Source organism: Erinaceus europaeus, chromosome 13 (assembly GCF_950295315.1).
Source record: "Erinaceus europaeus chromosome 13, mEriEur2.1, whole genome shotgun sequence".
In the NCBI taxonomy this organism is placed as follows: domain Eukaryota; kingdom Metazoa; phylum Chordata; class Mammalia; order Eulipotyphla; family Erinaceidae; genus Erinaceus; species Erinaceus europaeus.
The window spans coordinates 53,770,969-53,797,904 of record NC_080174.1 but is presented as its reverse complement, the minus strand read 5'-3'; the positions used below and the strand labels follow the sequence as shown (position 1 = coordinate 53,797,904).

The following is a 26,936-nucleotide window of genomic DNA, read 5'->3' as shown; positions in this document are numbered from 1 at the left end:
GCAGTGTTGTAGGTTTCCTTCTCTCTGTCTCGATTTCTCACCCTCTCAAAAGAAAATGATTTAAAATTGGCCACAAAAAAATGGTAAAGTTGTATAGGTACCAAGCCCTAGTGCTTATCCTGGTAGGAACGAAAAAGTGTATCTAAGCCTACCACAGTCATAGCCTGGAAATGCACTAAAAACAAGCAATTTTGTTTTCTACTTTTCTTTATTTGTTCTTACAGGACTTCCTAACTTTCTCTTTAGTCTAAGAACTTCAGCACAGAGCCTCACTCAGCAAGCTCTCAGCAAAGACTCGCCAAGTTGTTTGTAAGTTCAATTAAGAGTTCCTTGAAAGTGACTTAGCTTCCTGGCTACCAACTAGATGGCATCACTCTCAAAGGCCTTTAAATTTTTTAGTTGAGGGAGTCGGGCGGTAGCGCAGTGGGTTACGCGCAGGTGGCGCAAAGCGCAAGGACCGGCGTAAGGATCTGGGTTCCAGCCTCCGGCTCCCCACCTGCAGGGGAGTCGCTTCACAGGCGGTGAAGCAGGTCTGCAGGTGTCTTTCTCTCCCCCCTCTGTCTTCCCCTCCTCTCTCCATTTCTCTCTGTCCTATCCAATAACAACCACATCAATAACAACAATAATAACTACAACAACAATAAAAAAAAGACAAGGGCAACAAAAGGGAAAATAAATAAAATTTTTTTTTAAATCTTAAAAAAAATTTGTTTTAGTTGAGACAATAGGATCTGCTGCAATTGGCTATGAGTATAAGGCTGGAAGGACATCCTGGTAAGACCCTAGGGAGATGACAGAGGAAGAGTTCACTGACTGCCCACTCTGACTGAAAGTCAGCCAATCACAAGTCTCCAAATCTGATTTCCAAGTCCCATATAGCAAGGTGCACAGTCCCTCTCTCTCCCAACCCCAGTGCTTTCAGCAGCTTCTGCTAAGTACAATGCTCAGTGTGGTGTTTTGGAGAGTAGTAGCTGCCAACTACTTTTTTAAATTTACTTTTTAAAGAGACTTTTATTCTGTCAGAATCATCCAGAGCCAGATAGAGGCAAAAGTATTCTACTGGATTCTTGGGAAAATCATGATGTATTTTTCTATGTAAAATTGAGTCATTGGGAATCGGGCGGTAGCACAGCGGGTTAAGCGCACGTGGCGCAAAGCGCAAGGACCAGCGTAAGGATCCCGGTTTGAGCCCCCGGCTCCCCACCTGTGGGGACGTCGCTTTACAGGCGGTGAAGCAGGTCTGCAGGTGTCTGTCTTTCTCTCCCCCTCTCTGTCTTCCCCTTCTCTCTCCATTTCTCTCTGTCCTATCTAACAATGAGGACATCAACAACAACTACAACAACAATGAAAAACAAGGGCAACAAAAAGGGAAAATAAATATAAAAAAATCTAAAAAAGAACTGAGTCATGACTTTCTGACAACCCCAAAATTAGCATGTATGTAAGGATCTTTGGCTCAACAGTGTGTACAGACTGGTTTCATATTCCACACTTATAGGTACTTGATGCTCTATTTCCTGCTGAATTCCAAGGCTTACAGAAGTGGAGATCTCCTCTCCTTTGTTTATGGATACAATTTACACTTCTTGGCAAGGTGCTTAAATTAAAATAATTGTGCTGTGCAATTTAAGAATGCAAGGCAGCAAAAGGTGAGGATATGTTTACAGAAAATCATGCAGTGGTGGCACATTTAATTCCTTTACACCGGTCCTTGTGCTTTGCGCCACATGCACTTAACTCACCGCGCTACTGCCCAACTGCCTGCACATTTAATTCCAACACAGAAATTCTAAGAATTTCAGAAATTAAATCTCTCCCAATTAATTTTAGTTTTTAAAATATATATATATATTATTTATTTACTTATTTTAACCAGAACACTGCTCAGCTCTTACCTATAGTAGTGGTGCTAGGGAATGAACCTGAGACTTTTGAGCCTGAGGCATAAAAGTTTTTTTTATTCCGCCCTGCATAAGCATTATGCTATATCTATCTCCCCAGACTTATTATTGGGTTGTCTAAAATGTCATGATGTACTTTTTTAATTATTATTTTTAATTATTTATTTTCCCTTTTGTTGCCCTTTTTATTGTTGTAGTTATAATTGTTGTTGTTGATGTCATCATTATTGAATAGGACAGAGAGAAATAGAGAAAGGAGAGGAAGACAGAGGAGGGGAGAGAAAGATAGACACCTGCAGACCTGCTTCACTACCTGTGAAGCAACTCCTCTGCAGGTGGGGAGCTGGGGCCTTGAACCGGGATGGTTATGCCAGTCCTTGCGCTTTTCCCCATGTGCGCTGAACCCGCTGCGCTACCACCCAACCCCCATGATGTACTTTTCTATGCCAAAATGTGCCACGACTTTTCCAAAAACCCAGTATTTAATTTCACAGGAGATCATCTTAGTTCAGCTAACGGGTGAGGCACACAGCAGCACTCCAGGTACACGTAGTACCAGGGGCTGAACCAGGATCCGCAGGTATGCAAGTTGGATTCTCTGCCAGCTTCCAAACTGACCCAGCAGCTGATTATCGTTTTCTACGCACTTATTTTTGTACATTCTTTGACCAAACGTATGAATCTGTGAGAACAATTTGAGAATAGCCCTAGGACCTACCAATCGGCTTGACACCCAGTTCATCATGATGCATTATGGCAGGTCCACGGTGTTGGCAATGGTCAGGACCACAAGTCGGGCCTCTTTGTGAGTAGGCTAATCAAAGAGATTGTACATTATATCTTGCTTCTGAGTCCAGAGAAGGTCAAGCTGTCAGGGAAATAGAAAAAGATGCAGGGACAACCAGAGACCAGGCCAGGGCCCCCACTACCATTGCTTTAGTTACATGTGTTTCCTGGATTCCACTAAATGGGACGGAAATCTGCCACGCCCCACTCAAATCTAGAACGATGGGTCTGACAGCGTCAGCACCCTGGAAAACTCTCTTCAAGGAATAAGAATTCTGGGAGTGGGTCTTGGCATCCTGAGAAGATCTAAATTGGCATCCTGAGAAGATCTAAATTGATTATTGTTTTCATTATGTACATGGTAATGATGCCGTGTAATCGGGGATGAACAGCCCCTGTTCCCAGATTAGATACAGATGAACAGTAAATGTACACAAAGCAATGAGGTGGACGAAGTTATGGGTCATCAAATACATAAAGTTTTAGGAAAAATTCTTAGTAATACTTACTCACCTCCTCCTATGAAATATGTTAAAACTCTACATAAAATACTATCTGCTAAGCCTATTACTCAGAAATGCATCACCCCATAAAGTATGACATTACTGTGTAAAACTGCAAGGCCATCTAATCAAGAAATGAGCTTTGTTCCAGATATTGTTTATGTAAGACTGAAGGATATATAAACTCTCACTTGCTGAATAAAAGTTGAGCTCAGATTCACCCTCCAACAGAGTGTGGTGTGTTCTGTTCTCCCTTGTGCTGACTCCTGACCCACCAGATGGTTGCCTTCGGAGTTCCCTGATCCTTCCTGATGCTCCTCCGCTGTAGCGGGTCTGTTGCATAAATCAATGAATATGTATTGCTGCTAGAGGTCAGGTTAGGGAAAGCAGCACCGCTCCCCTTGCACCCTGCAGGTAGCTGGGAGAAGGGGCCAGAAGCACCAGTGTGTCCCTATATCCTGCCCCAGCACTTCCTCCCTACCTGACTGCCAAGACTATAATGTAACATGCAGATGGAGGCAGATGTGAGCACCTAAAGACAAAGCTGAAGCACCTCCTCCTGAGGATCCTGCCCTTCCTCAGAAGGGATTATAAAACTTGGAAGACCAGGAAGCTCTGGGTCTGTGCGCATGCACACACGCACGCATGTGCGTGTCTGTGTCTCAGGTCTCTGCACTCCTACATGTCTTATACTTTCTTTTCAGTCCTTACTTTTCCCCAATAAATGCCCATTTCCCTGAAATGTGACTCTCGTGATTCCTACATGAAATCACAAAAGAGTCAGTCTAGAACTCTACGGGAGGAAACTAGCCCCAGTTAGCTGCTCTCTCCCCCTCAACACCATGAGACATCTCTCACTAGAGAACAGGCTCAGCTGAATAAAAAAAGGAGCCAGGATCTTCCTCTGACACGTTATTTGCTCCTGGAACACTGTAGTGAAGAACTATACCACGGCTTTAGTTTTTTTTCATGTGAAACTCCTTACCTCATCCACGAGCAATACAGTGTTTTCCTGAGAGGACCCCCCTGGTATGGAATCTCTTTGCCAGCAATTCTGCAGCATGGTTAGCTGTTGCCTTTTGGCCTGTTAACTTCTGTAATGTGGGGAAAACAAAAATGATAAAATAAGGGTTTTCCTAGACTTAAGTAGAGGAAGCTATTTTTTTCCTGAGAATTTCCTGAAAGAAGAGAAAAGTAGATGTTTGAGATGCAAAGGAGCCACAGGCTGGTCTCAGAGTTGTGGGTACCATTTCTCATCTCCCCATTAGAGATGTCTGTGAAACACTCTTAACCCCAACTTAGATCCTTTTCTACCATCATGCACCAGGATCCCAAGAGCCTTCCACTCTCCCATTCTGCTTTCATATGATACACCAAGCCCAGTCCAAGTTTTACACCCTGTTTTACATCTCTGTCCTTGTTTACTAAGTTCTACTATGAGTGGAACTGGATTACCTGACTCTTTAGAATTAGATTTACAACTTTCAAGGACAGGGTGGTGGTGCACCTGGTTGAGCGCACATGGTACAGTGCTCAAGGACCCAGGTTCAAGCCCCCCGGTCCCCACCTGCAGAGGGAAAGCTTTGCAAGTGGTGGAGCAGGGCTTCAGGTGTCTCTCTTTCTCTTTCCCTCTCTGTCTCCACAACCCTCTTGATTTCTGGCTGTCTCTATCCAATAAATAAAGAAAAAAAAACTTTCTAAGGTAGCATGACCCCACTATTCCTGGAGACATTTTTCTTTTTAAAGTAAAGGGTCAAAGATGGAGATGCTTATAGTACCAAGCAGCTGCTCATGAAACTTCCTTCCTACAGATAGGGATCAGGGGCTGAACCCACGTCCTTATACATGGTATACTGTACACTCTACCAAGTGAGCCACCACCTGACTCCAAAAATGCATAAAGTGTCCCCCAAAGCTTTGCTTACCTGCAATATTTGCACATAAACTTGGTGGGGCTCTGTCAGCTTCATTCCATTGACCTCAATGTACTGAAAGGGAAGTATGTCATTTGCTTGGGCCGCCTGCTGCAGGCAGTGTGTACCTTGTGTACAGTAGCAGTTTTCCCTGTCCCAGGGACCCCTAAGATGTACATGCACCTAGAGCCAGAAGGGAAGACTTGTGAGCTAGGTCTGTGCCAATGTTTCCTTCTAAGTGTGTGTGGGGGGTACGTGCCGAAGGCTGAGCTCCCCGAAATGGGAAGGTGGACCATTGTTAGGTGGTCAGAGCAGGGACTACCTATGAAGAATCATTCATTTCCCCAACAATGCTTTGAAAACTGCCTATCCAAAGAAATATAGTTTAATTTTTTTCCTGAAAGACAGAATTTTTATTCTATAAAATAATTTTGACAACAAAAGCTATTTCAGAAGCTTTAGGTTTTAGCAATGATTTTGTGTGCTCTCTTGACACTGGGAAAAGACTGTGGCTGAATTTTAATACCTGAGGTGGTTATTGCAAATAGCAGAGACATCCTACCCCATGTACCCTGCATGCCTCAGTATGACTCACCCTCCAGTATGGTCAAGGAGTTTGCTTTCCACAAAATTGTAGATGTCTTGAAATTCCTGTTCCTGACAGGGAAGAGACTCAGGCACAGCAGAAACATGCAGCCTATAGTTGGTGATAAATGAGAGAAAGTGGGGCAATAGAAGCATTTCTTTCTTTCTTTTTATTTTTTTATTATTATTTTTAAAATTTCTTTATTGGGGAATTAATGTTTTACATTCAACAGTAAATATAATAGTTTGTACATGCATAACATTCCCCATTTTCCCATATAACAATACAACCCCCACCAGGTCCTCTGTCATCCTTCTTGGACCTGTATTCTCTCCACCCACCCACCCCAGAGTCTTTTACTTTGGTGCGATATGCCAATTCTATTTTGGGTTCTACTTGTATTTTCTTTCCTGATCTTGTTTTTCAACTTCTGCCTGATCTTTCTTTTTAAATATTTATTTATTTATTCCCTTTTGTTGCCCTTGTTTATCATCATTATTATTGTTGTTATTGCTGTCGTTGTTGGATAGGACAGAGAGAAATGGAGAGAGGAGGGGAAGACAGAGGGGGAGAGAAAGATAGACACCTGCAGACCTGCTTCACTGCTTGTGAAGTGACTTCCCTGCAAGTGGAGAGCTCGAACTGGGATCCTTATGCTGGTCTTTGAGCTTTGCGCCACCTGCGCTTAACCTGCTATGCTATCGCCCGACTCCCCATTAGAAGCACTTCATCATATCTTTGGTAGCAAATTGGAAAAGGCCTTTCTAGGTTTCTTTATTAAACGTCATTCACAAATCCAAGGGAATTCCTCTAGTCTCACATCTCTTCATGAGGCATTCCCTGCCTAACCAGTTTAATGGTGAATATCATGTATAGAAATTTCTCAAAATCACTGGGTGGAATTCAGTTTATAAGAGTTTGTTTGTGGGAGTCAGGTGGTAGCACAGTAGGTTAAGGGCAGGTGGAGCAAAGCTCAAGGACCAGTGTAAGGATCCCGGTTCGAGCCCCCGGATCCCCACCTGCAGGGATGTCGCTTCACAAGCAGTGAAGCAGGTCTACAGGTGTCTTTCTCTTCCCCCCCTCTCTCTATTTCTCTCTGTCCTGTCCAACAATGATGAAATCAATAACAACAACAATAGCTACAACAATAAAAAACAAGGGCAACAAAAGGGAATAAATAAATGAATATTTTTTAAAAGTCTGTGGGGTGAGAGAGATAGCATAATCTTTATGCAGAAAGACTTTCATGCTTGAGACTCTGAGGTCCCAAGTTCAATTCCTGGCCCCACCAAAAGTCAGAGATGAACACTGCTTTGGTAAAAAAAAAAAAAAAAAATATATATATATATATATATATATATATATATATATATAATGACTGAAAGACAGCATCCTGACTAATCATCTTCTTTTTAATTTTATTTATTTAAAAAAATTTTTCCCCTTTTGTTGCCCTTGTTGTTTATCGTTGTTATTATTATCATTGTTATTGCTGTCGTTGTTGGATAGGACAGAGAGAAATGGAGAGAGGAGGGAAGACAGAGAGGAGAGAAAGACAGACACCTGCAGACCTGCTTCACTGCCTGTGAAGCGACCCCCCTGCAGGTGAGAGCTGGGGGCTCGAACCAGGATCCTGATCCCTGTCAGTCCTTGGCACTTTCTGCCATATGTGCTTAACCTGCTGTGCCACCGCCCAGCTCCGGACTAATCATCTTCTATCCCTGAGATAATTAGGGCGGTACACTAGAGGGTACTCCTTCCAGGTACTGCCCATGTTGACACATCCAGGCACTAATTGAGGGGTTTCTTCTTTCTAAAGTGAATCCATTTTACCCTCTATCTTATATGTTCAATTTTATCTTCTTATACAGTGCTGAGGAATGAACCCAGGGATTTGTAGGACATGAGCAATATTGCTGAGCCATCTCCCTGGCACACGTACTTTACAGAGAGAAAGAGACACCCAAGCACTGGTCCATCACCCGTGGTGCTGTGTATCAAAGTCAGGGCCTCACGCATGGAAGGTATGTGGTCCACTGACGAGCTGCACCGCTGGACCTTACTCTCTCTCTCTCTTTTAAAAGATTTTATTTATTTATGAGAAAGATAGGAGGAGAAAGAAAGAACCAGACATCACTCTGGCCCATGTGCTGCTGGGGATCAAACTCGTGACCAAAACTTTACTGCTGTGCCACCTCCCGGACCACCCTACTCTCTATCTTTAAGATGTACAGGTAACTGAAAAATACTTCCATCTTAGGCGAAAGAAGGCAAAGACCCGTTTCTGCCTGTCTGAAAAGGGCATTACCTCAATCGAGCCTCCTCCAGCACATTGGCTGGCTCCTGGGCAGCCAGGTTTCGGCTGCAAATCTGGGGCATGGCATGACGTGGTATTCTAGGACTGCGCTGCAATTATAAAAGAGAACATATTTCAGAAGGAAAAACTAAAGGAAAGCAACATCCAGAACAAATCTGACTCATGAGACTCTGAACTTGACCTAATCAAACCACCATCTATTGGACTGATTTTAATTCTAATATGCACTTTTAGCCCCCCCCCCCCCACAAATATGCTAGAAGGAATAGCTTTGCATGGAACAGACTCATACTGAGAATCCAGTCACTGTAACTGTGTGACCCAGCCACCATACTTTTTTTTTCCACAGGACCTTGTGTATTTGTGATATCACAGATTCCCTTCAGAACCTTTCTAATTATGTATTTTGAGAGGGAGGGACCAAAGCACCACTCCTCCATCACAGAGTTCCATATGGTGCTGGGCTTCACACACAAAGCCTCATTGCAAGGCAAAGCCACTTTTCTGGCCCCACGGAAAACAGTTTGCACAATCATAAACCAGAACTGAGCAGTGATCTGGTCTCTCTTTGTATCTCTTTCATTAAAAATAAATCAAATATCCAACACAACGATTGCCACCTCAACATGCTTCACTTCAGACTGTGTCCAGAGACTTCATGTGTGGAATGACAACCCTTCAGCTTCATTACTCGGGTGAGACCTTTCCTTTCATAGTATACTCTAATTCCATCTCAGGTGGTTCACTTTCTAACAAGTCCCAAAACCTAGATATACACCAGTTTCTGTGAGAGAGAGCATATGTTCACACGTATCCGTAAACTACTGCAAAATAATATACCTGAAAGCAGAAGTACACTAGAGTTTGCAGTGAGTACCCCCCTAACACTTCCTCTCCACTATTCCAAGCTTTGGGTCCATGATTGCTCAACAATTTGTTTGGTTTCGTATGTTAACTCTCTTTTCAGTCACCAGGTTCCAGATGTCTTCAGGATGCCGACCAGGCTTCCCTAGACTGAAGACCCCACCAATGTGTCCTGGAGCTCTGCTTCCCCAGAGACCCACCCTACTAGGGAAAGAGAGAGGCAGACTGGGAGTATGGACTGACCAATCAACGCCCATGTTCAGTGAGGAAACAATTACAGAAGCCAGACCTTCTACCTTCTGCAACCCACAATGACCTTGGGTCCATGCTCCCAGAGGGATAGAGAATGGGAAAGCTATCAGGGGAGGGGGTGGGATATGGAGATTGGGTGGTGGGAATTGTGTGGAATTGTACCCCTCCTACCCTATGGTTTTGTTAATTAATCCTTTCTTAAATAAAAAATTTAAAAAATCAAATATTTAAAAAAAATGCTTCACTTAAAAATAAACCTGAAAGAACCTTAACAGTTTTCTTTGGTGTCTTGGAAGGGGTCTGCAAGGACAACTTTAAGGAAGAATGGAGATTCCTGGACACACTACTTGCAGTCCTCCTACAAGGGGGTGGTGTGGACGCCTCCTTCTCCCCCTCCCCTCCCCCTCCTCCTCCTCCTCCTCTTCCTCTTCCTCCTCCTCCTCCTCCTCTTCCTCTTCCTCCTCCTCCTCCTCCTCCTCACTATCAGAATCTGAGATCTGTGCGGTTGGCAGGAAGTCTGGCTCTTTTTGGTCATTTTTTCCATTACCTAAAAACCTAAATGATAAGGCAAATTATTTTATGATATTCAGTGTATGATGTTAAAACAAGAAGATCCATACCAGACCAGTATAGATGAAAGGCATTGCATTCTTATGATCAAAGAATAAGGATGTGTGGTCATTGTTTGAAACTTTTTTTTTTGTATCATTTTGCTTTTTTTTTTATTTCTTTATCTTTGGCACATCCCCCCCCACTTTATTGGGAGATTAATGTTTTACATTTGACAGTGAATACAGTAGTTTGTACATGCATAACATTTCTCAGTTTTCCACATAACAATACAACCCCCACTAGGTCCTCTGTCATCCTTTTCCAGGACCTGTACTCTCCCCGCCAACTCCCCCTAGAGACTTTACTTTGGTGCTCTTTGGCACATTCTAGCTCATTATTATGAGCTTTATATTAGCTCATAAGCCCCTATGACAGTTTTAGAACTTATATATTATTATTCTCATTCATAAAAGAAGGAAAATGAGGCTTAGAAAGGTTAGGTAACCTTCCTAAAGTTACACAAATAACAAACGAGAAAGCTCAGTTCCAGTTCAGCTCTGTCAGAATCGAAGTTTATGCTCTTAATGCCCATGGACAGTCCTCCTGGGTATGATTACGGGTCATCCAAGCCCATCACAGTTTTCTTGTTTTCTTCAAACTATGACAGCTATGTGAAACTAACACAATTTCACACAGAACAAGGTAAAAAGGTCAATTTTAAGATTAGCACATAACAGAAAATTTAAGAGGCTTTAATAAATACGATTAGGTACCATAGATGGCAGTAGTTAAGTGTTTTTCTGCATGCTAAGGAACAGTCATACCTAAGCTGTTGCCTAATCCGACTCAAAGTCAAGAGAGAAGTCTTTCAGAATCTCTTTGTATAACCATTATTCTATCTATCCCTGCCACTCCCATACATTCTCTTGCCCCACAAATAAATCTTTGACTCAAATTTACAAAAAAAAAAAAAAAAAAAGCATTTCAAATATGCAGGTCTCTGGTTTTGTATCTCCCAGTAATTCTGTGACACAGATATGCACCTCACTTCTACAACTTTATCAGCTATGATAATCTTGATTTATTCTGTAGGAGGCAGGGGCAGGGGAGATAGCATAATGGCTATGTAAACAGATTTTCATGCCTGAGGCTCCCAGGTTCACGACCATAAGCCGGAGCTGAACAGTGCTCTTGCAAATAAATAAATTCTGTGGGAGACAGGGCAATGTCTCTGGTCACCTCTTTTTGATGATTTCTGGTGTCAGAGTCACAGAAGGCACCACTAAGGATTTCCATTGTCCCCTGACAGGAGTGTTGTTTCCTTAACATTTTCCATAGTTGTCAAAGCTGGAACTCGAGTTCTCAGAGCCCGGTGACACTTAGATGAAGCATTCTTGTCATCCTCGGTACAAGAGTGTTCAATGCCTCTACGTTTTTGTGTCTTTCAGAAGTAGAGACAAAGCCAGGTGTTCATCAGGTTGACAGCTCTTAGAAGGCGAAGTCACCTCAGAGCAGTTCACTTTCCGTTTAGTTCTTCCTGGAGAATCCAGTGAGATCTGTGAAGTCTCATGGGAAATCCTAGTGTTCAGTGTCCTAGGGAAACCTAAGTCCAAGAGAAATCACCACAGACAGGTTGATTTTATAAACAGCACTACACACACCTCGTGATAAGAAAAATAACTAGTTTTTCTGAGCTGCTGCCTAGATATTTTCCAGTATGATAATCCTGCTACAGTCATGACATTTAGAAAGGACTTCAGCTAGGATTCCCAGTGTAAGTATATGTTCTGCTCTTGCCAGTGCACCTTTGGAAATAACCACACAGAGTTAGCCCCAACCACCTTGAAAGCAGGTACCTGGAAACTTGCCCTCTGCCTCATGGTGGCTCATAATTTGGCACTAAGGTGTTTTTCCTGGCTCACTGTACTTTGCTTACCCTTCCTCATTGCTTCTAGACTCTGTAAGTGATAAATTTTGTCACTCATCTTCCTTTGTGTGAGTATACTGGAATTGTACCTCCAATCAAAACTTACTTTGGGTTTAATTTCTCAAATCAGGAACTCATCAGATGTTAGAGTTGTCTGTCAAGTCACTATGGGTGGTTTTCTCCTTTTCAGTAAGTCGTAATCTGCATATTATTTTTTAAAAATATTTATTTATTCCCTTTTGTTGCCCTTCTTGTTTTGTTGTTGTTGTTATTGATGTCGTCGTTGTTAGATAGGACAGAGAGAAATGGAGAGAGGAGGGGAAGACCGAGAGGAGGAGAGAAAGATAGACACCTGCATACCTGCTTCACCACCTGTGAAGCGACTCCCCTTCAGGTGGGGCGCCAGGGACTGGATCCTTCCGTTGGTCCTTGTTCTTTGCACCACATGCGCTTAACCGGCTGCGCTACTGCCCGACTCCCATAATCTGCATATTCTTAATTTCATAAACAAACAGCCTTTTATAGCATCTCCAATCTCTTTATAAATACATTTATCCACTGAAGTTATACAAAGACACAACTTATCTATATCCACATACCTAATTCCTACAAGTAAGCCAAGCCAAGTAGTTCTAATCACTTTTTTCCTTTCTCCTAAATACCAACACATGATTTTCCTCCTTAGAATTAGACATTAACTGTTAAGTCAGCTTTTTAAAAAAAATCTTTTATATTGATTTTCCCCTTTGTTGCCCTTTTTTAAAAAAAATTATTGTTGTAGTTGTTGTTGTTGTCGTTGTTAGATAGGACAGACAGAAATGGAGGGGGACGCGGGGGAGAAAGATAGACACCTGCAGACCTGCTTCACTGCCTGTGAAGCAACTCTCCTGCAAGTGGAAAGCCAGGGGGCTGGAACCAGGATCCTTACACTGGTCCTTGTGCTTCGCACCATGTGCACTTAACCCGTTACCCTACCGCGCGACTCCTGTTAAGTCAGCTTTTATGGATAAATGCTCAGTAAGATTTTCCTTAAATAATCTACCATACGAGTAGTTTCAACCAGGAGTGATACCACACGCCTTCAACTCCCATTCAACATCATTTGAAAAAAACTTGGGGATAGTAGAGATAGTATACTGGTTACGCAAACACACTACCATGCCTGAGGTTCCAAGGCCCTAGGCTCATTAGCCTGTACTACCATAAGCCAAAGCTGAGTAATGTTCTGGTAGAACAAATTAAACTCTGTCCCTCTCTCTAGTTGATGAACACCAAGATCAAAATTTTCTATATATATGAAGATATTTTTAAATACTTATTTCCTTTGGTTGCCCTTGTTGTGTTATTGTTGTGGTTATTGTTTTTATTGATATTGTTGTTGGATAGGACAGAGAGAAAGGGAGAGAGAAGAGGGAGATAGCGCAGCAGGTTAAGTGCACTTGGTGCAAAGCGCTAGGATTGGCATAAGGATCCCGGTTCCAGCCCCGGCTCCCCACCTGCAGGAGCGTCACTTCACAGGAAGTGAAGCAGGTCTACAGGTATCTATCTTTCTCTCCCCCTCTCTGTCTTCCCCTCCTCTCTCCATTTCTCTCTGTCCTATCCAACGATGACATCAATAACTACAACAAGAAAACAACAAGAGCAACAAAAGGGAATAAATAAATAAATATTTAAAAAGAAACTGTTTAAAATGTTGGGAGTCGGGTGGTAGCACACCCGACTCCCTTTTTTAACATTTTTTAAAATAATTGTTTAATTTTATTTATTTTTATATTTATTTATTTTCCCTTTTGTTGCCCTTGTTGTTTTTCATTGTTATTGTAGTTAATATTACTGTTGTTATTGATGTCATCGTTGTTAGAACAGAGAGAAATGGAGAGAGGAGAGGTAGACAGAGAGGAGGAGAGAAAGACAGACACCTGCAGACCTGTTTCACCGCCTGTGAAGTGACACTCCTGCAGGTGCGGAGCTGTGACTCAAACCGGGATCCTTATGCCAATCCTTGCGCTTTGCGCCACGTGGGCTTAATCCGCTGCGCTATCTCCCGACTCCCTCCTCTCTCCCTTTCTCCTGTGAAGCGACTCCCCTGCAGGTGGGGAGCCAGGGACTAGAACCCGATACTTACTCCGGTCCTTGCACTTTGCACCACGTGCACTTAACCCACTGTGCTATCACCCGACTCCCCCAATATTTTATTTATTTATTTATTTAAAAACATTTTTTTAAAGATTTTATTTATTTATGAGAAAGATAGGAGGAGAGAGAAAGAACCAGACATCACCCTGGCACATGTGCTGCCAGGGATCGAACTCAGGACCTCATGCTTGAGAGTCCAAAGCTTAACCACTGCGCCACCTCTCCGACCAATATTTTATTTTTTAATGATCAAGAGATAACAGAGAGAAGTACCAGAGTACTGCCCAGCTATGGATTTTTGTGGTGCTGGGAACTGAACTTGGGACTTCAGAGCCTCAGTCATGAAAGTCTTCTGTAGGACCATTATAATGATTCCCTAGCCCTGGCCTAAAATTTTATGTTTTTTTTTTTCCTGGCCTTAAATTTTAACCCAGATTATATTTATCTCCCAATAGAGGGAAGGTAGTTCCTGAGGAGAGTAGATGAGTTTCAGTCAAAATTAGTTAGGTTTGCTTCTTTCAACCTGACCAGAGGCACCAAGAAGGTTAGTCATTCATTTATAGATAACAACTGAACTGTTAGAACAGCAAAGTTCATGTCCTATGATGGGAAGAAACAAAGTTAAATGAAACTCAATCCTGATTTTCAGCTACAAGATATTCTAGTCTAACTGGGAGACAATACACATAAAAGTTCATCATAAAGCAATAGTCCCAAAGCATTTAAGTGCTGGTAAGTATGGCTTTAGACAGTGCATTCATTGAAAGATAGAATTTCAGTGAAATAAATGGGAAAGGAAGAGAAAATGTAAGGAGAATTAAGATAGGATCTCAATAAATGGGGAAGGGAGGGAAAATATGAGGAGAATAAAAGGTCCAGGAAGTGGTGCAGTGGATAAGGCACTGGAGTGTCAAGCCTGAGGGTAGGAGGTCAATCCTGGCAGCATGTATACCAGAGTGATGCCAGAGTCTCTCTTTCTCATTACTAAAATATAAACAAACAAATAAACAAACAAAAATGCAGACCAGTGTGTGCTAAGGCAACATAACTGGCAAAGGCTAAGCAAAAAAGAATTCACTTTGATCACAGCGCATGGCTGTGTGTAGGGAACAGTTACAGTTAAGGACAGAAAAGTAATTTGCCACCTGGTATTGCTTTTGGTTGCATTATTCATTATCACCCAAAACAACACAGAATATTTTTCTCCCTCTCTCTCTTTTACTTTTACCATAGCACTGCTTAACTTTAGTTTATTGTGATGTGGGGGATTGAACCTGGGACTTTGGATTCTTAGGCATGAATCTCTTTGCATAACCATTATGCTATCTACCCTGCCCTTAACACAAAATATTCTTAAATTAGGAGCAATAGTTGGGGATATAGCACAATATTTATGCAAAGACCTTCATGCCTGAAGCTCCCAGGTTCAACCCTTAGCACCACCACACACCAGTTGAACAGTAGTCTGGAAAAAAGAATAAAATGATTTTTTTTAACTGTGGCCCAGGAGGTGATGCAGTGGATCAAGTGTTGGACTCTCAAGCATGAAACCCTGAGTTCGATCCTAGAATTACTTGTGCCAGAATGATGTCCTTGTTCTGCCTTTCTTTTCTCTTGTGGTGGTGCACTCAGTGGAGTGTGCTGCGAGGATCCACATTCAAGTTCCTAGTCTCCCTCTGGAGGAGGGAAGTTTCCTAAGTGGTGAGACAGCACTGCAGGTGGTTCCCCCCACCCTTCCTTTCTATTTTCTCCTTCCAACTCAATTTCTGTTTCTATCCAATAAATAAAATATTAAAAAAAATTAAAAATAAAACTTAAAAAAAAAAAAAGAAAAAGAGATAAGGAGGAACACCTACAGCCCTGTTTCACTGCTCTTGAAGTCTCCCTCCACCCCTGCAGGTGGGAAGTGGGGCTTGAACCTGGGTCCTTATACATGTAATGTGTGCACTCAACTGAGTGTGTCCCTGCCTTGCCCCTGTAAATGTCTAGCTCCCCTCTATATCTGCACATGATCTTTCCTATGTGTCTATATTCTAACCTCTTCTCCTTATAAGGACACTATTTATATTGGATTAGGCTACTCACATCACCTCATTTTCCCTAAATTGCCTTCTTAAAGGCCCTACCTCCAAATAGGTCACTTGCGGAGGCTCTAGGGGTTAGGATTTCAATATATGAAAGCCAAGGTGCCTTGGATGGGGAAGGGGATAATTCAGCGAAAACAAAGACCTTCTCTTTCTCACATTGCTTCTGTAAAACTTCTTTAAAAAAAAAAAAAGTATTTATTTATTCATGAGAAAGAAGAGAGAGAAAAAAACCAGACATCACTCTGGTACATGTGCTGCTGGGGATTGAACTCAGGACCCCATGCTTGAGAGTCCAATGCTCTATCTATTACGCCACCTCCCACACCACAGTAAAACTTCTTAACAGCTCTCCCATTCCCTAGTCTGAATCTTCTTCAATTCTTCTATCTAAAAAAAAAAAAAAAAAAAATTAAATCAAAGGTGAGTAAAGTCTAAAATCAAACAGAAATAAAAAGGACCTAACAATATATCATCAACAAAATAATTCATCAGAGAGAAAAATTAAGTAACTTCTCTTAGAGGAATCTTTTAAAAATTTTTTATTGCCACCAGGGCTATCAGGCTCCGTGCCTGCCCAACAAATCCACGTTCTTGGCAGCCATATTTCCCTTTTGTTCTTGTGTTCTCTTATTTCATAGGACAAAAAGAGATTGTGTGGGAAGGGGAATATAGTGTGTGTGCTTAACCAGGTGCACCACCATCTGGACCCCCTGGGGGATATATATATATATATATATATATATATATATATATATATATATGAGAGAGAGAGAACTGCTTCATAGCTCATGAAGATAGGGGCCGGGGGCTTGAACTCAGATCTTTATAAAGAACTACAAATAAATTCAGGACTGTTCCTGAAAGTCAGAGATCTCCCAGAAGAAGGGAGATACAACTTAAATATGGGAAAGAGTGGGAAAACCTTGTGGTACAGATTACTAGGACCAATATGAATTCATTAATTTAAAGATATATTTCATAGTTCTACCACTAATCAGAAAGTACAGGGCTGAAGCTGGAGAGACAGCATAATGGTTACATAAAAAGACTTTCATGCTTGCGGCACCAAAGGTTCCAGGTTCAACCCCCAGCACCACCATAAGTCAGACCTAAGCAATACTCTGGTTGCCTCAACATCATTAATTATTAGGGAAATACAAAAGAAAGTATTCATGACATACCAGCTCCTACATATTATGCCGGCTACCATCAAAAGCACAGAAAATGACAACTGTGGGAGAAGTTGTGCAGAAACTGTAACATTGGACAATGGTGGTGGTATCAAACTATGCAACAGTTATGGAAAACAGCATGGCAGTTCTTAAAGGATATTTTAAATACAATTACCATATGGCCCCACAACTCCATGTCTGGGAATGTAAAATCAGGGAACTGAACAGATATTTGTACATCCATGTTCATAGCATCATCAGTCACAATAGTCAAAAGATGGCGGCAACTCAAGAGACCTTTAACAGATGAGTTAATAAAGAAAACATGGAATATGCACATAAAAGTATATTACTCGGCCTTACAAGGTAATTTGTGAGGCTGGTGAAATAGCTCAGTAATAGAGCAAGCACATGCTTTGCAAGCATGGAGGCCTGGGTTCAATTTCCACCAGAGAAAAAGAAAGGAAATTTTGACACATACTACTACAACATGGGTAAGCCTTGATAACATTATACTAGCTAACTTAAGTCTTTCAGAAAAGGACCAATGCTGTTCCAGTTAAGTAATTTATCTACAGGTGTCAAATTTTGAGACAGAAAGTAGTTGCCAGAGAATGAGGGATTGGGGTGGGGGGCAGGAAGTTGTCCAATAGTTGAAGAGTGTCAGTTTCAGATGATGGTGATGGTTGTACAACAATGAGAATACACTCAATGCTGATAAACAGTACATTGAAAAGTGATGTAGTCAGTAAGTTCCATGTTATAAGCCAGTACCTGATTCACTGGTGCACTGATTCAATACTTTAGTATGAATTAGTATTTGATCATATTTGTTTAGCCTCTATATTGCTTATAGTAACTCAGTTTATACTTACTGTCTAGCTCCAGCTTCTTCCTTGCCCTTGGGGTTATTGCATGAGTAGGAGTGTGGCGAGATTTGGAGGTAGAGTGTTTAGATTCAGTCCTTTTAGCCATATGCTCTGTTGTGGTCCAGGAAGGGCTTTCTATACCATTGGCCTTGGTTCCACCGACTTCTGACATTTACAGTGGTATTCTTATATTTTATTCAGCTTTGCAAAGAGTTCAGGAGATAGTGGTGTGAATTTCTTCTCATTCCAAGATAGTTTCACAAAGAAAGTCTTCTCATTTTTCTGATTCTTAGGTATGACTTTATCAGGGGCTAAAGCTACTACCTGAATTTAGGAAGAATGGCTCTATCTTAGCTGACTGGGCTTCAGCAAATGACCTCTCCCTATTATACGATCCCAAACAGCCAGGCTCTTTTCACAGTGCTAGATGGAATAAAGACTCGTCACCCGACCTGTGCTGGATTAGCACAGTCAACGGCCAAGCCTTTCCCGCTACGAGACAAGTTCTCAAGATCTTCCCGCACAGTCATCACCGCCCAGCTATCATCCACATTGGTCTCCAGCTCCCACTGATTCTGTGCTCGGAGAAACTAAGATGGAACTTTCAGAAAGCAAACTGGCGTCTGTTCAGTGATCTTACCAACAAATCTATTCCTGCAATTCCAATTAACTCTATCCCCTCTGAAGATTCCTACAGGCGCTTCCGCCAAGCCATCTTCAAAGCAGCTTCCCAAGCTATTCCTCGTGGGAGATGTGTTAACTATATGCCTTGTCTTGATGCTGAATGCGAGCAACTACTAAAGCAGTATGATGAGTCGGGCGACCCAGATGTGGCTGACCATCTCATTGCCTCCCTGGATGCAGCATGTCAAGCCCGCTGGCAACAACTCACGGAAAGTCTGAACTTCACCCACTCAAGTAGGAAGACCTGGAAGCTTCTTCACAGACTGGGTGCCAGTAGCCAACCCCCTCCCGTCTCCCATCCTCCCGTATCTCCAAACTCAGTGGCCAGTCACCTAACTCAAGTTGGACGTGCTAAGATCGACCCAGTCTGGAAAAGAGAAATTTCCCATGAGTGGTCATCCCACTTCCGGTTATCTTGTCCATCTCCAAAATTCTCTCCCTTTACACTGTCTGAACTGGAAGACGCTTTGAAGAGGGTTAAACCAGGAACAGCTGCTGGCTATGATAACATCACCCCAGAACTCATTCTTAACCTGGGTCCCGCGGCAAAGAAGTGGCTCGCTTCATTCCTGTCCCACATCTTGGAATCTGAGTCTATGCCCAAAATTTGGTGTCGTGCGAAGATAATAGCGGTTTTGAAACCAAAGAAAGACCCAACACTGGCCGCCAGCTATAGACCAATTTCTCTCCTCTCCGTGTGTTACAAACTCCTTGAGAGGCTGCTTCTGTCACGTATTTCTCCTCTTACAGAGAAATTCCTATCACCCACCCAAGCTGGTTTCTGCCCAGGAAGATCTACCTGCGAACAAGCCCTAGCCCTCTCAACTTACATTGAAAATGGATTCCAGAAGAATTTAAAGACGGGTGCTGTCTTTGTTGATCTCACAGCAGCCTATGACACGGTCTGGCACCGTGGTCTCCTAGTCAAGATCTCAAGATGCCTACCTCCATGGGTGGCCAACACTATATCGTTTCTTCTCCAAAACAGAAGATTCCGGGTGCATCTGGGTGACAAGTCTAGCAGATGGAGACTTGTCTCAAGTGGCCTCCCCCAGGGCTCTGTTCTGGCTCCTACACTATTTAATATTTACATCAATGACCTCCCAGAAACTTCTTCAAGGAAGTTCATCTACGCCCATGACATCTGCTGTGCAACTCAGGCATCCAAGTTCGACATCCTCGAGGAAACACTCACGAAAGACATGTCTCTGATATCTGATTACTGTAAAAAATGGCGACTAATCCCTAGCACTGCAAAAACGGTATCATCTGTTTTCCATCTACACCATGCCTCGGCCTCGCGTGAGCTTAATGTGCAGCTTGGCGATACGAGAAGCCCAGCCAGTCTATCTTGGCGTTACTCTCGATCGCACCCTGTCATTTCACGAACATCTCATAAAAACTGCAGCAAAGGTGGGCGCGAGGAATAACATCATTGCAAGATGGCCAGCTCCTCATGGGGCGCGAGCGCTTCCACACTACGATCATCCTCTCTGGCATTATGCTATTCCACTGCAGAATACTGTGCCCCAGTATGGTTCCGTAGCCCCCATGTCCACTTGGTCGATTCCAAATTATATTCCTCCATGAGGATAATTTCGGGAACCATCCATTCCATCCCGGTTCCATGGCTGCCAGTTCTTAGCAACATCGCCCAGCCAGATATTCGTCGGGATGCGGCATCATCTAAGTTCATTTCCCACGTCTACGCTCTACCGGACCTGCCAATATACGCGGATATCTTCGCCCACCCTGTCCAACGCTTGACGTCTTGTCATCCAATCTGGTCCCCTACGCCTACACTGAACTTCTCTGTTCCAGACTCTTGGAAACAGAGTTGGCAGTCAGCTGAGGTAAAGAACAAACACCTCATCACAGACCCCTGCAAGCGTCAACCCGACTTTGACCTAGCACGTTATGACTGGGTCCTCCTCAATCGCTATCGAACAGGCCCTGGCTGGTGCGCCGCTATGTTCCATCGCTGGGGAGCCAGAGACGACCCGAACTGCCCCTGCGGCTCCAGACAGACTATGACCCACATAGTCAATGACTGCCACCTCTCCAGATTCAAAGGAGGTCTCGAAACTTTACATCAGGCTCAACCTGACGCTGTTGACCGGCTACGGAAGAAGGGCAAACGCTAGAAGAAGAAGGAAGAATGGATTAGAAAAAGTTATAATCAAAAGTGTCACTGAATGCTCCACAAGAGTTCTGATTAAAAATATTTTTAGGAGTCAGAAAGTGGCTAACAAGACCTCTAACAAATCCCTCTCTCCACTGTCACTGGTCATCTCCAGCAGGAACAACATAATGGACCCCTTTGTGGACCCCTACAGGACCTTGCCCTTAATGTGGATCAACAATGGTAGGGGCTGCCCATTCTCTAAAGGGAGGTTGGGCCAACATACTCTACCACTGGAGGAAGATAGGTCCTGGAATGAGTGCAGCCTAGAATGTTCCTAGCTATGACCACATAACTCGAGCTCAGACCAGTTGCGCTTTGGCTTTCTTTGTCTCATAAATAAAGTTTCTTAAAGAAAAAAAAAATAGGGGACAGGCAGTGATGCCCCTGGCTATGTGCACAGAGTACTAAGCACAAGGATTCTACTTCAAGCCTTGACACCCCACCTGCAGTGGGGATGCTTCACAAGCCTTGAAGCAAGTCTTCAGGTGTCTAATAAATGGGAGAAAAATGACCAGTAGGAGCAGTGGATTTGTAGTGCCAGCACTGAGTCACAGCAATAATCCTAGAGGCAGGCATACACACACTAAATAAAAAAAGGAAAAAAAAACAGACTTTAAGGATACTTTCTTTTACTTTATTTATTTATTTATTATTTTTGAGAGAGATGTAGTGAAAGACACAGAGAGAAACACCAGAGCACTGTTCAACTCTGGTTTGTGGTGGTGCGGGGGATTGTACCAGGGACTTCAGAGCCTCAGGCATGAGAGTCTCTTTGCATAACCATTACGCTGTCTACCTGTGCCACTCCCCACCCCCACAATGATACTTTGAATGGTGCCTGGTGCATAGAAAGTGTAATAAGTACTTGTTCAACTAGAAAAGTCATTACGTTCCAGATAGAGAGTTTCTAATTTGCAGTATAGCATGTCATGGGCTCCTTCCACCCACCCCCTTTCACTAGAGCACTGCTCAACTCTGGCTTATAGTGGTGTGGGGAATTGAACCTGGGGCTTCAGAGCCTCAGGCATGATAATCTTTTTACATAACCATTATGCTATCTCTCCAACCCTCTCTCCCTTTAAAAAGGTTTTCTTTATCACATCTAAATTGTGATGCAAAGCTATTAATTTTGGGAGGGGGTACTACACCAGTACTAGTCTTAGTAACCCGTATACGTGAAGAACATTATTGGACTTCCAAGAGGCTGTCTTATTTGGTAGATAGCAAGATGGCATGTTTATGAAGGAGTAAGAACAGGGCTGGTGGAACAGCTCACTTGGATAGTGTGTTGCTTTGCCACGTATATGACCAAGGTTCAAGTCCAGCTCCTGTCACACTGAACTTTGGTACTGTAATCTCTCTTTTCCTGTCTCTAGTTAAAACAACAAACAAACAAGCATTACTATACACAAGAAGACCAGTTCAAGTCCTGGGTCCCCACCTGCAGGGAAAGTTTCATGAGCTGTGAAACAGGTCTGTATGTATCTTTCTCTCCCTATCTCTCCATGTACTTTTTAATTTCTCTTGGTCCTATCAAGTAAAAAGAAAAGAAAAAGAAAGGAAAGGGTGGGGGTAGATGGCACACTGGTTATATGCAAAGATATTTTCATGCTTGAGCCTTCATCATAATTGTTATGTAAAGGAACTTTCTGTCTGAGGTTCTAAAGTCCCAAATTCAATCCCTACCTCCCACCAGAGCTGAGTAAAAAAAAAAAATTGCGGGAGTCGGGCGGTAGCGCAGCGGGTTAAGCGCAGGTGGCGCAAAGCACAAGGACCGGCAAAGGATCCTGGTTCGAACCCCCGGCTCCCCACCTGCAGGGGAGTCGCTTCACAGGCGGTGAAGCAGGTCTGCAGGTGTCTATCTTTCTCTCCCCCTCTCTGTCTTCCCCTCCTCTCTCCATTTCTCTCTGTCCTATCCAACAACGACAACAACAATAATAACTACAACAATAAAACAACAAGGGCAACAAAAGGGAATAAATAAAATAAATAAATAAAAATTGCTAGCTGTGGTTTATGATGGTGTAGGGGATTGAACCTCAGGTTTTGGAGCCTCAGGCATGAAAGTCTTTTTCTTTTTTTTCTTTCATTTTTTTTTGCCTCCAGGCTTATTGCTGGGGCTCGGTGACTGCACTACAAATCCACTGCTCCTGGTGGCCATTTTTGACTTTTTTTTTTTTTTATAAGACAGAGGGAAATTGAGAGGGAAGGGGAAGATAGAGAGGGAGAGAGAATGATAAACAGCTGAAGACTGACTTCACGACTAGTGAAGCAACCTCCCTGCAGGTGAGGAGCTGGGGGCTAGAACTGGGATCCTTGCATGGGACCTTGCACTTCGGTACACCACCACCTGGCCCCATAAAAGTTTTTTGTCATAAGCATTATGATATTCCCCTCCCCCACCCCAGTTTGTTTATTTATTTACTGTTTATTTATGAGAGAAAAAGAGTAGGAGAGAGAACCAGAGCATCACTCTTACAATTGTGATGCTAAACATTGTTTTTGGTACCTCATGTTTGTGAGTTCACAATTTTATCCAATGAGTCACCTCCTGGGCCACCATAGAACTGGGCATTTTTATCTTTGCTAGTATGAAAAATTACATTTCAGAGGCAGGGATAGATAATATAATGGTTATGCAAAGAGACTCTCATGCCTGAGGCACCTAAGTCCTAGTTCAATCCCTTGCAACACCATAAATCAAAGCTGAGCAATGCTTTTGTTAAGAAATAAGAGTAGAGGGCCCTCGTGGACCCGGGAGCCAAGCAGCCTTTACCCCCTGTCATGGAATTAGAAGTAAAACGTGTGGCCAGAAACCAGCTAGACTAGGGCCTCGGCCTAACACACCCATCAGTGGAATTTGAAGAAGAAAAACCTGTGGCCAGAGGCCAAAAGGAGTAAGTGGTAGAGAGTTGGACTAGGTGGCCAGTATTGCAAATATCCAATAACCATACAGGTCAAGAAGCAGAGAATGAAGGATGCCTGCATCCACCTAAGAGCCCTTCAGACATTTGGGGTGTCTCTGCTGGCTCCCCTGCTCCAGGGGTACCTGACCTGGACTGGCAGTCAGGAAGGGCTTCCTGCAGGAGAGGACAGCTGAGCTGAGCCATAAGGAGCAACTGGGTGGCCCAGGGGAACTCGATGGAAGGTGGAGTGGTGCATCTCCTTTCTGTCTGTCTCTTCTGCTTTTCTCACTCTCTCTGTATTTCACTTTAAACTAAAGAACAGAGCTGGAGAGATAGCATAATGGCTCTGCAACATCTCATGCCTGAGGCTCCAAAGGACCCAGGTTGAATCTCCCACACCACCAGAAGCCACAGCTGAGCAATGCTCTGGTGAAAGGAAGGAAGGAAGGAAGGAAGGAAGGAAGGAAGGAAGGAAGGAAGGAAGGAAGGAAGTACTTGGTTGTCTTCCTCTATTTGTCACAAATACCAAGGAACCAGAAACCCCCAGCACATCTGGCTGTAGACTAGTGACTGAAGATGTTCCTGATTCTTAAAGCAGGAGCCGGGGTGGGGGAGAGGGGCTCTTTAATGAAGAGAGCTGCAGTCTCTCATTGTAGTGCAGGGGATGGCACTGTGGATAAGCCACTGGGCTCTCGAGCATGTGGTAAATTCTGTCCCTGGCACCACATGTGCCAGAGTGATGCTCTGGTTCTCTATCTTTCAATCTCTCCTCTCCTGCCCTCCCCATCCTCCTCCTCCTCTTCCTCCCCCTCTCTCTCATACATAAATAAGAATAAATAATAAAAATAATAATGGTCCAGGAGGTAAATTCCCAAGCATGAGGTCCTGAGTTCTATCCCTGGTATCACATGTACCTGAGTAATGCTCTCTGATCCCCCATATTAATAAAGAAATAAAATCTTTTAAAAATAATTATCAATAAACAGACTTATTAATTCACAAGTGGGAGAGAGAGCTAGAGCATCACTCTGGCATAGGTGGTGCCAGGGATAGAACTAGAGCCCTCGCCCCTGCAAGTCCTGTGCTCTGCCTGCTGAGTCACCTCACCAGCTGCCAAGCTCTCCTTTAATGAAATTCAAAGTAACCACATATCTCGTCCAAGATAACATGGGAAAGAGAGAGCAAAGCCTCCCATCCCCGAGTGCAGAGCCAAGATGGCTGCATGAAGGCAAGCCTGGGGAACTTCTGCTCAAGAGATCTCTTCAGGTCTTGATCTTCTTGACCAGAAAGGCGATTTCAGAGAACAAGAGGGCCTCAGAAAAGGGAAGGCAAAGTCTCCCATCCCCATCTGAGAACCTCTAATTTCAGTCTCAGGGGTAATGGAATTTTCTTAGTATTTAACTAGAGTTACTTATTAATTAATTAATTAATTAGTGTGTGTGTGTGTGAGAGAGAGAGAGAGAGAGAGAAACAGAGATAGAAAGCCAGCAGTATACCACTCATCTATCCCCAAGGCAATGGTATTTATAGCCTTGTGGGTATTTCCTGAGATACTTTAAGTACCAGCAGCAGTCCAGAAAGCAGCACAGTGACTAGAGCTCTGGATTTAAAATTACAACATCTCAAATTCAATCCCAGGCAGCACATATGCCAGAGTCATGGTCGGCTTCTCTCTTTCCTCTCTCTGGAGTTAATACTAATTGCTTAAAAAATACATAGTAACTTTAACATTCATTAATTAAACACAGATGTCTTTTCTTAACATAATGGCATTCCCACTATAATGGATTTTACTTTTTTTATTCTTAATATTGTCATCAGGATCTTTGCCAGTTAATAACACCTAAACTTGAAGGCTGGGGAGGTAGGTTAATATTTATGTAAAAAGCTTTTATGCCTGAGGTTCCAAGGCTTCAGGTTGAATCCCCAGCTCTCCAGCATAAGTCTGAGCTGAGCAGTGCTCTGGTCTCACTCTGATTTTTTAATTTTATTTATTTACTTTTTTTCTTTTAATCTTGCTCAGCCCTGCATGATGGTGGGGCAGGAAATTCAGAGCTTCAGGTAAGAGAGTCTCTTTGCATCAGCATTATGATATCTACCCCTACCCATCTCACTCTCTCTGTATCTTTCTGTATCTCCAGCTTTAATTACTAAACATAGCAATGAAATAAAATATGGTATAATAGTAAGAAAATAAGGAGAGCTTGGGGAGAGTCGGGCGGTAGCATAGCGGGTTAAGCGCACGTGGCACATAGCACAAGGACAGGTGTAAGGATCCCGGTTCAAGCCCCAGCTCCCCACCTGCAGGGGAGTCGCTTCACAGGCAGTGAAGCAGGTCTGCAGGTGTCTATCTTTCTCTCCCCATCTCTGTCTTCCTTTCCTCTCTCCATTTCTCTCTGTCCTATCTAACAACGACAACATCAATAATAACTACAGCAATAATGAAAAACAACAAGGGCAACAAAAGGGAAAATAAATATAAAAAAAGAAGAAAATAAGGAGAGCATGGGCAGAAGTGACTGCCTAGTAGTTTTCATCTTTGTGTCTTTATACCCATCTCTCATTACAAAAGATATTTAAAATGTAATAAAAATAAAAGTATTTTTAAAAGAAGCCCTTGGGCTGGGAGACAGCTTAGACATCTGTATCTCTCTCTCTCTGCACAGCTAAATATAATAATTACAATAAAATATAACTATTTAAAATAAGAGGGCAGGGTTAGATAACATAATGGTTATGCAAAAATACTCTCATACCTGAATCTCCAGGGTTCCAGGATCAGACCCCCACATGACCATAAGCCAGAACTGATCAGTGTCCTGGTTAAAAAGAAGAAGAAGGGGAGTCATGCGGTAGCAAAGCGGGTTAATCACACGTAGTACAAAGTGCAAGGACCAAGGTAAGGATCCCGGTTTGAGCCCCCGGCTCCCCAACTGCAGGGGAGTCGCTTCACAGGCGGTGAAGCAGGTCTGCAGGTGTCTATCTTTCTCTCCCCCTCTCTGTCTTCCATTCTTCTCTCCATTTCTCTCTGTCTTATGCAACAATGACAACAAGAATAACTACAACAATAAAACAACAAAGGCAACAAAAGGGAATAAATAAATAAATATTTTTTAAAAATTAAAAAAAAAGAAGAAAGAGGAGGAGAAGAAGAAGAAACAGGGAGTCGGGCAGCAGGTTAAGTGCACATGGTACGAAGCCCAAGGACCGGCATAAGGATCCCGGTTCGAACCCCGGCTCCCCACCTGCAGGGGAGTCGCTTCACAGGCGGTGAAGCAGGTCTGCAGGTGTCTATC

At 43.0% G+C, this 26,936-nt stretch overlaps 1 pseudogene; it reads right to left on the bottom strand.

Annotated features, from left to right (window-relative positions):
* Positions 1 to 315: 315 nt before the first annotated feature.
* Positions 316 to 26,432, bottom strand: LOC103124444 (origin recognition complex subunit 1-like; annotated as a pseudogene).
* Between the last annotated feature and the right edge of the window lie 504 nt (positions 26,433 to 26,936).